Here is a 13,282-nt window from a genome sequence, read left to right as displayed (position 1 = left end):
TTAAACTCATGACGTAAGTTTAAAACCAAAGACTCTTCTACATGTTTGGGTCAAGTCTTCACCTTCACCTTCTAAACTGTCTTGATTATCTGCCATCCTTACTGCTGCACACATACCGAATTAAAGACTTCTGTTTAAACTTTAAACTCTTGTTTAAGTTTAGTCAGCATAAGAACTCTTAAAACAAAAAAAATATATATATATTTACTGAGAGGTCATTAGTGTAGAAAACGTTCAAATGGTCATTGTATTTTAAGCATGCTACTTTTCTATCACATTGATGCTCAGCTCACACTTTGGAAACTTGCACTGTGATCACTTGTATATTGTTAGACCGCTGTTTCATCTACTTCAGGGGTGACCAATCCTGGTCCTCGAGAGCCCCTACCCAGCATGTTTTAGATGTTTCCCTGCTTCAACACACCGTGATACAAGTACCTGTGTCATCAATAGAGCTGTCCAGGGGCCTGTACTACGAAGCAAGTTCAACATACCCAGGATATCTTTTCCTTATCCAGATTCACTAACCCGGACAATTGCAATCACGCTAAGCGGTCACACGACGGTGGTTATCAACTCGGTATATCAACCCAGGTTTCTCCAATCTGGATATGAGCGCGTGCACATAAAAGGGGCGGTGTTTTCAGCGCATGACCAATCGCAAGCATGGAGAAGTCCGCTGTCAGAGCCGCTTATTTCAGTAGCTAAGAGCAAACAATAATTTTACGGAAATATGATGAGTATAGGCATATAATACAGGCAAAAAGCAACACAGTTGCAGCTGCAAAATGCAGGAAAGACAGCTGGCAAAAGATCGCTGACTGTATAAATGCGTAAGTTCATAGGGATATAAACATATATTTGAATATTCTGGGAATCTTAATCTTAAACTGTAAACCATGATCAGCAATATTAAAATAATAAAAGGCTTGCAATATTTCAGTTGATATGTAATGAATCCAGAATGTATGACATTTTTTTGTTTTTGTGTTTGCATTACAGAAAATCAAAATATTCAAATTTTCTGAGACAGTCCTGTATATATTGGTTCTATAACTATTGTTGTTGACCGATAACTTGTGCTGATGCTGTACCAAAGAATTGGGTTTTTTTATTTATTTTATTTTATTTTTTATTTTTTCAGGAGGGGGGTATTTAGTATTTTAAAGTGACTTCTCAGAATGTTCGAGGGACGAAATTGAAAATCCCTTTTTTGCTATCCCCTTACAAATGCATCTTCTTTTTGATTTCTTCTTGATTTATTTATTTAATTGGTATTAGTTTTGGATTGACTGTACATCGGATTTTGGGTGATGATTTGTTTTATTTATTCATTGATTGATTTATTTTTTATTTTCTCCTCCACCTCTTTTTTCTTTTTTTCCTTTTTTTTTTGGATCGTTCATACAGGTACTCATCAGGGAAAGCAAAGGGGTTTTGGCGTCCCTGAATACGCGTTCTCTTCGGAGCTTCCTCTCACGATCCGCGCACCGAGCTCCACTGGATTCTCTTCGAAAGGGCATGCCATTTTCCAAGAGAGCTGATTGGTCAGTGGGCGGTGCTTTTATACCCGGCGATCTGTATCTCGAACATAACCTGCTCCGGAGCAGGTTAGCTGTTCAGCATAAGTTACCATGGCGATGTACCCCGGTAAGAAGAGAACCACCGTCGTAGTCCTGAAAACCCAGGGTTAAACCTGAAGTTACCTCGCTAACCCCAAATCCCGCTTCGTAGTACAGGCCCCAGACCTTTATGACAAGCTAATGATGACTAGTAATTAAAATCAGGTGTGTTGAAGCAGGGTAACATCTAAAACATGCTGGACAGGGGCCCACGAGGACCAGAATTGGCCACCCCTGATGTACTATAGTATCTCATATACTGCTAATTCCATTACATGTTTTGATATTGTTTATACTGCTAAAAAAACTACGGGTCCATATCTCCATATTTAGAAAAATCTGTTGCAACAACTATGCCAAAACAAATTCCTCGTATGTCCAGATTTAGAATCAGAATCAGCTTTGTTGGCCAAGTTTGAGCGTTGCCTGACAAGGAATTTGACTCCAGTTATTTCGGTCACTGTACCCAGATTTAAAAAGTAGCAAACAGTAAATAAACAAATGTACAGTAAATTATCAAATGTGGCACTTATTAACATATATACAATTAAAAAAGAGAAAGGTGCAGCAGTACTGAGGTCGACATGGTAATGACAGCTCTTAATAACATATATACCATTTTTAAAAAGTGAGAGGTGCAGCAGAATGAGGTAGATATGATTAGATTATTGGGAGGTGCGTTGTTACAGAATATTACACGGTGATTGATTCTCTGAGACTATGAGTTATGAGAGTTCATCAGAGCAACAGCTTGGGGAAACAAACTAAGTAACGTACAGTAACGTACTTGGCAATAAACCTTTTTGCTGACTATGATATATACTCTTTCACATTACAGCCAATGTACTTAAGGAGCACAAAAGAAACATCGTAGATAAATATATATAATTCAAACATTAGTTACTTATGAGTTTTAAATATAACACACGGCAGAAACTATGTAGCGGAAGATTTTTCTTTTACGGAGCCCCTTTGGTGACATTTGAAAAAAATAAAATGATGCGTGGCCACGCATTAATAACTCATGGCTCCGTATTTTTTTCATTATGCACTTCGAGAAAAAAGAAGAAATGTCAAGAAAAAGGTTGACATGTATTTCAACTTTATTCTCTACATTTCGACTTTTTTCTCAAAATTATTTTTCAACATTAATTTTGACATTTCGCCATTTTTTTTTGACATTTCAACTTTTTTCTCACAGTGCACAATAAAAAGAATTCTTCCCCTGTCAAATAATATTTCTCCTGCGTGGCCCTGATACTCTTCCGTACAAATACAAAATGTAACGTTACCTCTGAATGCCGTTTCAGAATGGTTTTCTTCGTTCTTTCTTCATCACAGGGCAGTGAAATGTAAACGAATGAAAATTGAAATTTGAAATGAAATTGCTCCTTCCAGTGCAGACACGTTGGTGCACATGCACATGGGCAACGCATTTGTTTTTCATTTGTCAAAAGGGTGTGAATAGCTCAGCTGATGGGGGCTTGCTATTTGTACCCTGGGTGCAAAGTCACTCAGTTTATTTTTTCATATATAACCGATAGCTTCTCTTTGAATATTTCAACACAAGATCCTGGTATTCTGTAGACACAGCCAAGGACGGATTATCATGACCACGGGCCCTGGACACAAACTCGCTATGGGCCCCTACCTACAATAATATCCTACGTGCACGGTGCATGCCCTCCCCAATCACTCAGTTTGGTCACACAATGGCGCAGAGAATCCACAATCACACCGTGTGATTGTGGATGGCGGAGCGGGGTCTCAGTACAGAGGGGGCAGAGCATTCTCGATGGGCCCTTATGATAGTCATTTTAACGTTCAACAACACCTCATCCTATCCATCAAACAACATTTATTCTCACTTTTATTGAGCCAAGGCCTATTCTGCAGAAAGCAGAGTGAAGTCACAAACTTGTTCAGAAGAACACACAAACACACACACACACACACACACACACACACACACACACACACACACACACACACACACACACACACACACACACACACACACACACACACACACACACACACACACACACACACACACACACACACAGGTCTGACAGCTGCCAATCACACGGCGCTGAAGACTCAGTCACGGACTGACTCAGTTCCATCTTTGATACAGTTTAAATACAAAAAACAACATTACACAATCTATTTAGATAGATAAAGACACAGCGGTCTATAACATCATTTCTGAGCTCTATAACAGAGAATAGACTCGGCGGTCTAGTTGACAACAACACAAGCACATTAAAATAGGCAGCTGGTCAAGGCTACAAAACATTCTGATAAAGAAATTATTTATGAAGGTTACACTGACTCACCAATGGTAGTTGACTCTTCCATAAAACTTGTACATGCTTAGTCCTCATTTAAAGTTTAGCGCTCATCTCCTTCGTGGCCGCAAATTTGCCGAGTCGGCAAATTGGTTCTAACTGTTAAGGCTGATTTATGGTTCCGCGTTACACCAACGCAGCGCCTACGGTGTAGGTTACGCGGCGATGCGCGGAAGCTCTGCGTCGATTTAACGCGGAACCATAAATCAGGCTTTCCAGCCAATCAGCGTTGGCTCACGGCCCTGATGCGTTCAGGACAGTTGTAAAGTAAGAATTAGTCTACACTGGCCGCACAATGCACATTTTATCGTAATTATAGCCTACAATTTACGATTATATATGAACGTATCACACAAAACGGGGCCCTATCATTGGGCCCTATGACTTGTAAATTTATTTTAATTTACACATAAAAAAAAAAAAAAAATGTTTGAAAGCCGAGGGCCCCCATTGGCTCCAGGGCCCTGGGCACACGCCCACTTTGCCCATGCGGTAATCCGTCTATGGACACAGCTTAGTAGTACATTTTTAGATTTCTCCATTTCTATTAATACTGTGATACATTCCATTACATAGTTGTTACATGCTATCATAGCTTTACTTCTGTAGGTTTTATCAATGTATATTGCCACTCCACCTTTTTTCTGTTTTCTATTAATATGATACATTTCATAACCTTCTATTTCAGCCAAGGCGGTTTGTTCTTCGCTTAGCCAAGTTTCAGAGACTGCTATTATTGTGAAATTAGTCCTTTAACTGTTCTAAACTATGTTTGATTTTTGACAGATTTTAATTTAAACTTCTTCTATTGAAATATATGATTGAGATCTCGCCTCCTCTCTAAAGTTGTTCCCAAACTGTTCTTCAGTATAGTATTCACAATGGTTCTGTATGTTAATGTAAATACTATTCTCAGGATCAATATCATTTTCAATGTCATGACCCCTGTAGTCTGTGAATCTAGATGTTTTAAGTCCAAGGGCCTCACATTCAGTGATACTTTGTCTCATGACATCAGTTGGGAGTGAATGGTTTGTGTCAGGGCTTCTCATGGGCTGTGAGTTTCAGGAGTGACAGATATTTTGCTTGTGTGTCCTTTGAATTGTCATTTCTTGAACTTTTCCAGCTCCATGATGTCTTTGATGAGCAGCACTTTGGATTCCTCAGGTGTTCCGTTGAGTTTTATAAATACTTTGCAGTTGGATGTCCATATTGATTGGATCTTGTTCTGCTTCCGTAAAAACCGTGCTTGTCGGGCAATGTCTGCATTTTTCTTTGTTAAGTGTTCGTTCAAATAAACATTTGTTCCTCTCAGTTTCCGCCCCTGCTTGAGCAGTGCTGTTTTCTGCTTTCTATTTACCAGTCGAATAATAATGCCGGGTTTGTGGTTTTTATCTCTCCAGGGGAGAGGATGACAGGCCTCAATATCATTGCTGTCCACAGTTATCCCTTTTCTATCCAGGAATGTGATCACCTGCTGCTCCAGTGAGTCCAAGTCAGGCTTGGTGACTTCTTCATCTCTCGATACGGCCCTGGCATATGAGCGAGGCTTTGTGTCCAGTCCACTGACAATCAGGTCATTCATCCTGGAGTATTGTTCAAGTTCTGACACCCGGCATTCTAACATGGATATCACTTTATCCTTTTCAGCATTTTTTCTTTTTAATTCCTTAATTTCTTCCATCAAGTTTATTATCACTTTAAGTTGTTTGGAGATGTTTGCTATTTCTTCTTACAAGAAGTTTAAAGATTTCTTTATTTCCTCTACTCCCTCGTCTGTGATTGCTGGCTTTTTTGGTGGCATCCTGATGTTTAACAATGTTAAAACAAATGAAACAACACTGACCCAATAGTTGCAGCTCCTGCTGAGGCCTGGTGGTGGAAGCTGCTGTAGCCAGGTAGTGGGTCCAAAAAGCAGTACTGCCTCTTCCTGCTCTGATTCTGCAGGTAACCGAGTCAAATTTCCTCCATCATCATAGTGAGTCAGAGGTTAGGTGAACTTAATGACACAGGCGTCTGCTGCTCCAGCAGCAACACGATCACAATCATTTCATTACTACGGCCCAAATCTGTGGAATAGCCTGCCGGAAAAACCTCAGGGCTGCAAAGACTGCTGGAGCAAAAAAGCATTTAGCCAATTGTGCAAGTTCTCCCACTTAAAAAGATAAGAGGCCTGTAATACACTTGAACCATGAGAGACATAATGGGGGGAAAGAATCCAGGAAATCACATTTTAGGATTTTTACTGAATTAATTGATAAATTCCTCAGAAAAATAAGAATTTGGTCACCTACAAACAAGCAAGATATCTGGCTGTCAAAGGACGTGAGAAACAAAATTGTAGACCTGCACCAGACTGGGAAGAATGAATCTGCAATAGGTAAGCATCTTGGTGTGAAGAAATCAACTGTGGAAGCAATGATTAGAAAATAGAACAAATACAAGACCACTGATAATCTCCCTGGATCTGGGGCTCCGTGCAAGATCTCACCATCCCAACCGTGAAGCATGGAGGTGGAAACATCATTCTTTGGGGATGCTCATGCTTTTGCTGCAAAGGGGACAGGACGACTGCACCGTATTGAGGGGAGGATGGATGGGGCCATGTATCGCAAGATCTTGGCCAACAACCTCCTTCCCTCAGTAAGAGCATTGAAGATGGGTCGTGGCTGGGTCTTCCAGCATGACAACGACCCGAAACACACAGCCAGGGCAACTAAGGAGTGGCTCCGTAAGAAGCATTTCAAGGTCCTGGAGTGGCCTAGCCAGTCTCCAGATCTCAATCCCATAAAAAATCTTTGGAGGGAGTTGAAAGTCTGTGTTGCCCAGCGACAGCCCCAAAACATCACTGCTCTAGAGGAGATAGATAGATAGATAGATAGATAGATAGATTTATTATAGTACCCTTGGGTAAATTTGGTTCACAGTGAGTGCCTCATCATACAATCTAAAACCATACACTCAACAACACAGGATAATATAAAGTGACAACAGCTTTGGCTAAAAGAACAAAGAACAAGAAGGACGGCCCCAAGATAAGAATCAAAATAAGTTAAAACATCAGTAGACTAAAAACACAAAATATTAAAACCAAGCAAAAGGATAAAAAAAATGTGCCTTTTCATAAAAACAAGATAAAGGAAACAATACAAAACATAAATACAAAGTTATGTTGCAGTTCCCTCACTTATTCATGGCACTGATGGCTGCTGGTACAAAGCTATTTCTGTAGCGTTTCGTTTTGCCAGCAGGTACCCTGAACCTCCGACCTGATGGGAGCAGCTGAAACTCACATTTAAGGGGGTGGGAGTTGTCTTTTAAAATGGAGCCAGCTATCCTCTGTAACTGCTTAGAAAACAGGGTTTCTGGCTGAAGCTGAGACTCTCCAATCAGCTTGCTCGACCATTTCACAATTTGGTTTAAGCAGTTTTTGTTTTTAAGGGACGCATTTCCAAACCATGAAGCAAGACAGAAAGATAAAACCGATTCTATAAAAGCACGATAAAACAAGATGAGCATGGTCCTGGAAATGTTAAAAGAAGACAGTTTTCTCAAACAAAACAGGCGCTGGCGTCCCTTTTTGTACACAGCTTGACAGTTTTCCTCAAAGTTCAGTTTGTTGTCGATGACAGTTCCCAGATATTTATATGTGCTGACACACTCCACTGCCTGACCCTGTAAAACTGTAGCCTCTTGGTTGGGAGCATTGTTTTTACGAAAGTCAATGATCATGTCTTTTGTTTTAGAAATGTTCATTTGAAGATAAGACTTACTGCACCAGTCAAGGAAATCATTCTTGATGATCCACAGATCTGCATGGAGGAACGGGCCAATCACTGCTCTAGAGGAGATCTGCATGGAGGAACGGGCCAAAATACCAGCAACAGTGTGTGAAAACCTTGTGAAGACTGATAGAAAACGTTTGACCTCTGTCATTGGCAACAAAGGGTATAAGTATTAGTATAGTATAAGTATAGTATAATAAGTATTGAGATTAACTTTTTTTATTGACCAAATACTTATTTTCCACTATAATTTGCAAATATATTCTTTAAAAATCAGACAATGTGATTTTCTGTTGTTTTTGTTTCGTCATTCTGTCTCTGTGATGAAAATTACAGGTCTCTTTCATCTTTTTAAGTGAGAGAATTTGCACAACTGGCTGGGGCCTGATTTACAAAGAGTGCGTGGATTTCAACGTTGGTCCGTGGTTGGAATTCTTGCGTACGCAAAAAAAAAATTCAGATGTTCAAAACTGTGCCTACGCCCAAATCCATGCACGTTTCTTTGAACATCACAATCAACGTGGAGTCGAGTGCACATGCAGTTCTGTGAAGAATTGTGGGTTTATTATGTTCATAAAGTTTTGTGAATGTTAATATTTAGCGTTAGTGCATCATTACACTCTTGTTTTTTTCTTGTTTGTAATTTAAGAACCGACACCAGAACTTAAGTCGGTGGGACGAAAAACAGCTCCTTGTTCCGTTTTACTGTCATGCGTATGATATACTTTTTTTTTTAACCTTGTCTGCACACATATTAATGGTTGATACCATGCCGGTAGAAACCGGAGGCGTACATATGTGCATTATTACTATATTTAGTATATTGTGGCGGACACAATAACGGACCTCGCACCCATCAGGACTGTATGGAAGGGGGCGTGGTCACAAGCATTTATTTGGTTGCTTAGCAACGTGTGTTTGTTTACAGTTGTCAACTGACAGTTCTTTTGGTCAGTTGGATTCCGCTGTCACGGAATAAAGACGTGTTTTACCAACCTCTGGAGTCGAGCCTCATCCTGCCACAATATATGCATATATATATGCATACATACGCATACACATACATACATATACACATACAAACCCAGTGATTTTTTTCTTCTTTTGGGGGGGGGGGGGGGGTGGTGGCATCCACTGCCAATCCAGGAAGTAGGAACACACGGAGGCCTCACATCAAGCACTGGAAATCTGCAACAAAAACCACAGACAAAACACAAAACCGACACGGAGCCGACCAAAACACGAGCAGCGATCGACCCAAATCTCGAGATCCGAATACGGTCTGAGCTAAGCTACCGCTAACTAACCCCAAAAACTACAGAGCAAGCATGCAGGTGAACAAGCCAGTGGATATATCTGTGTGTGTGTGTGTGTGTGTGTGTGTGTGTGTGTGTGTGTGTGTGTGTGTGTGTGTATGTATATGTATACGTGCGTGTGTATGTACATGTCTGTGTGGCTATTTGTGTGTGTCACCTAGAGGGGGGTCAAAACAGTGAATCAGCAGAATTTCTGCCAGGGAACAGACTCCCCGGGGGTTTACGGCACCTGGGGGGGTCGGACACCCGGAGCCCGAACGCCAGGCCTCAACCGGCCGGGGGAGTGGCGGGCACTGCCTGCTGATCAGTCCCACCCCCCAAGAGACTACAAAAAGGAGCAACCACCTGATGCTTCTCTGCTTTTTCTTCGTTTCTCTGCTTTTTCCGTTTTTCCGTTGCCACTCCTCATTTTTTTGGCATCAGGCCAAAACTTGGAGTTTAGCTCCAAGTTTTCTTCTCTTTTTATTTTTCCCTTTTCACTTTTTCATCTGCCCGGCCTTTTTGCCTGCTGGCAGAGGTGCAATTTTTCCTAGCCCGACTCCCACATCCAACCAGCGCAGCATCTGCCCCAGGCACCCTGCCAGCCGACTCCGTGGGCGCCACCGCGGTAAAACGGTCTTTCCCGGAGCATCCCGACATCGGGGCCCGGCGCCGACCGCCACAAAGGACCACTGGAGACCGTCCAGCGCTGGTAATAAGGGTCGTCGTTCCTGCAATCCTGCCTGTGTTCCTTTCCCCAGAGTCGGACGGGGCGAGACGGAGTTCCCCCCCCCGGGTGCGCGCAAGGAGCGTTATAACTGCACCAACGGGCTGGACGCAACCCCCCTCCTCCTCCTCCTCAAACAGAGCGGCTGCTCTCCCATCTACTGCAAAGTAAGAGGCAAATTAGTGTCTGGGCAGATTTAGTTTAAAGTTTATTTCGGTCGTTTTGATCCTGTTTATTGAGTTTATGCACTGTGTGACGTATTGATTGTACTGTACGCCTGTTTACGTGAGCTTTCACCGCCGAGTGATCGGACCGCGGCTCCCGACTGTATCTCGGAGCGGGTGGGTTTCACTCCCGACCCGGCTCGAGTGGGACCTGAGGCCGATCTACCGAACCGGCCGTTAGAGCTCACAAACCCCCGGCTGCGGTGTGACCACCTGCAGCCGCGCATCTGTGTGACGCGTCGGAGATCCCGCAGGCACGTCGGTGCGACGTCCGAGCGTGGTCCGCTGACCCGCTCCTCCGCCCCCCCCCCCCTCTCTTCACTAAACCCGGTTGCGCGGCAGATCCACGTGGTGTTTCACCGTTGTTTTATCCGTGATCTGCTGCGCTTTCCGTCACATTTCCCTCACGGCTGTACTGCCGTGGTTCGCCTTCCGGGAGGCGTGTTCACGTAGCGCGACGTAGCACGCCCCTTCTGGCAACGTGCTCATGTACCGCAGCGTGACCCGCCCCCAGACCGCGTGACGCGCAGCTTACGCTGCGCGCGCGCACACACACACACACACACACACACACACACACACACACACACACACACACACACACACACACACACACACACACACACACACACACACACACACACACACACACACACACACACACACACACACACACACACACACACACACACACACACACACACACACACACACACACACACACACACACACCAGTCTCCGCCCGGAGGATCCGAAGAACCCCTCCTTTTTCCCTTATGATTTTGTGTCTCTATTTGTGTAATTGAACCATCAGAAATTATTCGGAGTGTTGTTTACCAACTGTTTGACACTAGTGTGAATAAATTTCTGATCGCAAAAAGTCGTCTCTGTTTATTCTGTGCATGTCTGCCGCCAAGGCTGGGTGACGAAGTGTGTGTTCGGATCTCACTCCTTCAACTAAATAACTGGGTATAGTAATTACTTTGAGACTGATATTCTGCTGTTAAGTTATCATTTCCCTGGAGTAAGGCCTAGGGTGGTGCCCCGAGGATTTTATTTATCATATTGGTCATTCAATTTGATAAATAGTCAACTTTATTAATTATTAATAATTCTTGAATAAAATTATTAATAAGCCTTCGATAACTGATCAGCCAAGCTACCTGAGTTGCACAACAGCTGTATGTGTGCGTGTACACGTGTATATGTATGTGTGGCTAGGTGTGCGTATGTGTACATGTAGAGAGAGTGAGTGTGAGAGAGTGTAGGTAGGTGTATATATCTATGTGGCTACATGTGTATGTATGTGTGTGGGTATGAGTGAGTGAGTGAGTGAGTGAGTGAGTGAGTGAGTGAGTGAGTGAGTGAGTGAGTGAGTGAGTGAGTGAGTGTGTGTGTGTGTGTGTGTGTGTGTGTGTGTAAAAATCCTATCAAAGTTCCACCTGAAGTGTATGTATAGTGGGGGAGGGGGGGGAGCAACCCCGCCACCCGCGAGACCAGGGGCCGACCAGGAAGAACCCGGAACCCAGGCCACCAGCAACCCCACAGAGGGGAGAAGTAGGACGGAGGTCCCCCCCCCCCAACTTTCTGAACATCTGACGCTTTTTTTTTTTTTTGCTATTCATGGATTTTACTAAATATCCATATGTTAACACTGTTATGATCTTTTTAATAAATATGATATGAAAAATGATATATTCCTGTACGATTAAGTTTTTTGACAAATCGTCCTCAAATCAAATCAAACTTTATTTATATAGCACTTTTCATACAAATAATGTAATACAAAGTGCTTAACAAAAAACAAATAAACATAAAACGTATTAATGCCCTGCCCCCATCCCCCCCTCCCCGCACACACAGACACACACACAGACACACGGTGCAGACATGGCTAAGCACAGAGGATCCAGGTGAGGAAACGGTAACAGGCAGCCGTCCACGCCAGGAGGTCTCATAGCCCGCAGCTACAAGGGGGGGGGGGGGGGGGGCCACAGAGACCATCCCGGCCCGGACGGATAGAGGAGTCCACACCACTGCGGTGAAGCCGTGGTGCAGAGCTCCACAACCATCCAGGCCAGAACCACCCCAGGACGACCCCCAGAACCACCCCCAGGACGAGCCCCAGGACGACCCTGCAGGCCAGAGTCACTCCCAGCATGGAGGCTCCCCATGAGGAAACACTGGAGCTAAAAGCTACAAGAAAGCAGGATAAGATACACTAATAGAGTTTAAAAAAAAAAAGTATAACATAACATAAAATCCTAAAAGTATGTCTAGAAAGCAAGACATTAAAAACTAAAGGAATAAGACAGTAAAATGTATAAAATAGACCATGAATAACAACTAAAATATTTAGATAAAACATTGAGATTAAACAAAAATAAAATATGATAAAAAGGATAAACTAAATATAAAACAGAGCAGTAAGATCCAATAAAAATAAGGGTGAGCATAAGAAATTAAAAAGAGTTAAATGAGTCAGTTAAAAGCCTGATTAAAGAGATGGGTCTTGCAAACCTGCTAAACTTGACAAGTACAATCCAAAAAATTCATTGTGCCAAGTTTGGTGTTAATGGAGACTTCAGGTAAAAGGGTACTGAAATGTATTAAATGTACAGAAATGGCCAAAAACAGTGGATTTAACATCAAAATATCAAGAAATGTTAAAAGGGGCATATTTAGCATTCAAGGAATCGATCCTGAAAGTTCAGCTCTCAAGGACAAATGGTTGATTACACATATAATACACACAGGAGTTAGCCAGTCGGAGGAACATCTTCTTAATAATAATAATAATAATAATAATAATAATAATAATAATAATAATAATAATAATAATAATAATAATAATAATAATAAAGAATTTAATTTATAATGCACTTTCCATTCGGTGAATCTCAAAGTGTTACAAGAAAAAGGTAAAAAAAGTCATAAGAAAAAAAAATAAAAAATTGGCAGATCATTGATCATAGCTGGCGTATGATTTGCTGAAAAGGCGGGTTTTAAGTCCTCTCTTAAAAGAGTCAATTGACTGTGGTTCTCTCAGGTGGGCGGGGAGGGCAATCCACAGCAACGGAGCAGAAGGCCTGGTCTCCCATAGTGACCAGTTTAGTCTTGGTGGGGTAGCGGGTCAGGAGGTCGGTCTGGGACGTAGCAGGCGGGTCAGGAGGTCTGTCTGGGGACGTAGCAAGCAGGATACGGGGAGCCGGCTTAGGAGCTGACAGCATGCGAGGAGCCGGGTCGGGGGGAACCCGGGTCCTCGGTTCTGGCTGAGG

The sequence above is a fragment of the Cololabis saira genome, chromosome 4 (genome assembly GCF_033807715.1).
Source record: "Cololabis saira isolate AMF1-May2022 chromosome 4, fColSai1.1, whole genome shotgun sequence".
In the NCBI taxonomy this organism is placed as follows: domain Eukaryota; kingdom Metazoa; phylum Chordata; class Actinopteri; order Beloniformes; family Belonidae; genus Cololabis; species Cololabis saira.
This window is presented reverse-complemented; position numbering follows the sequence as displayed.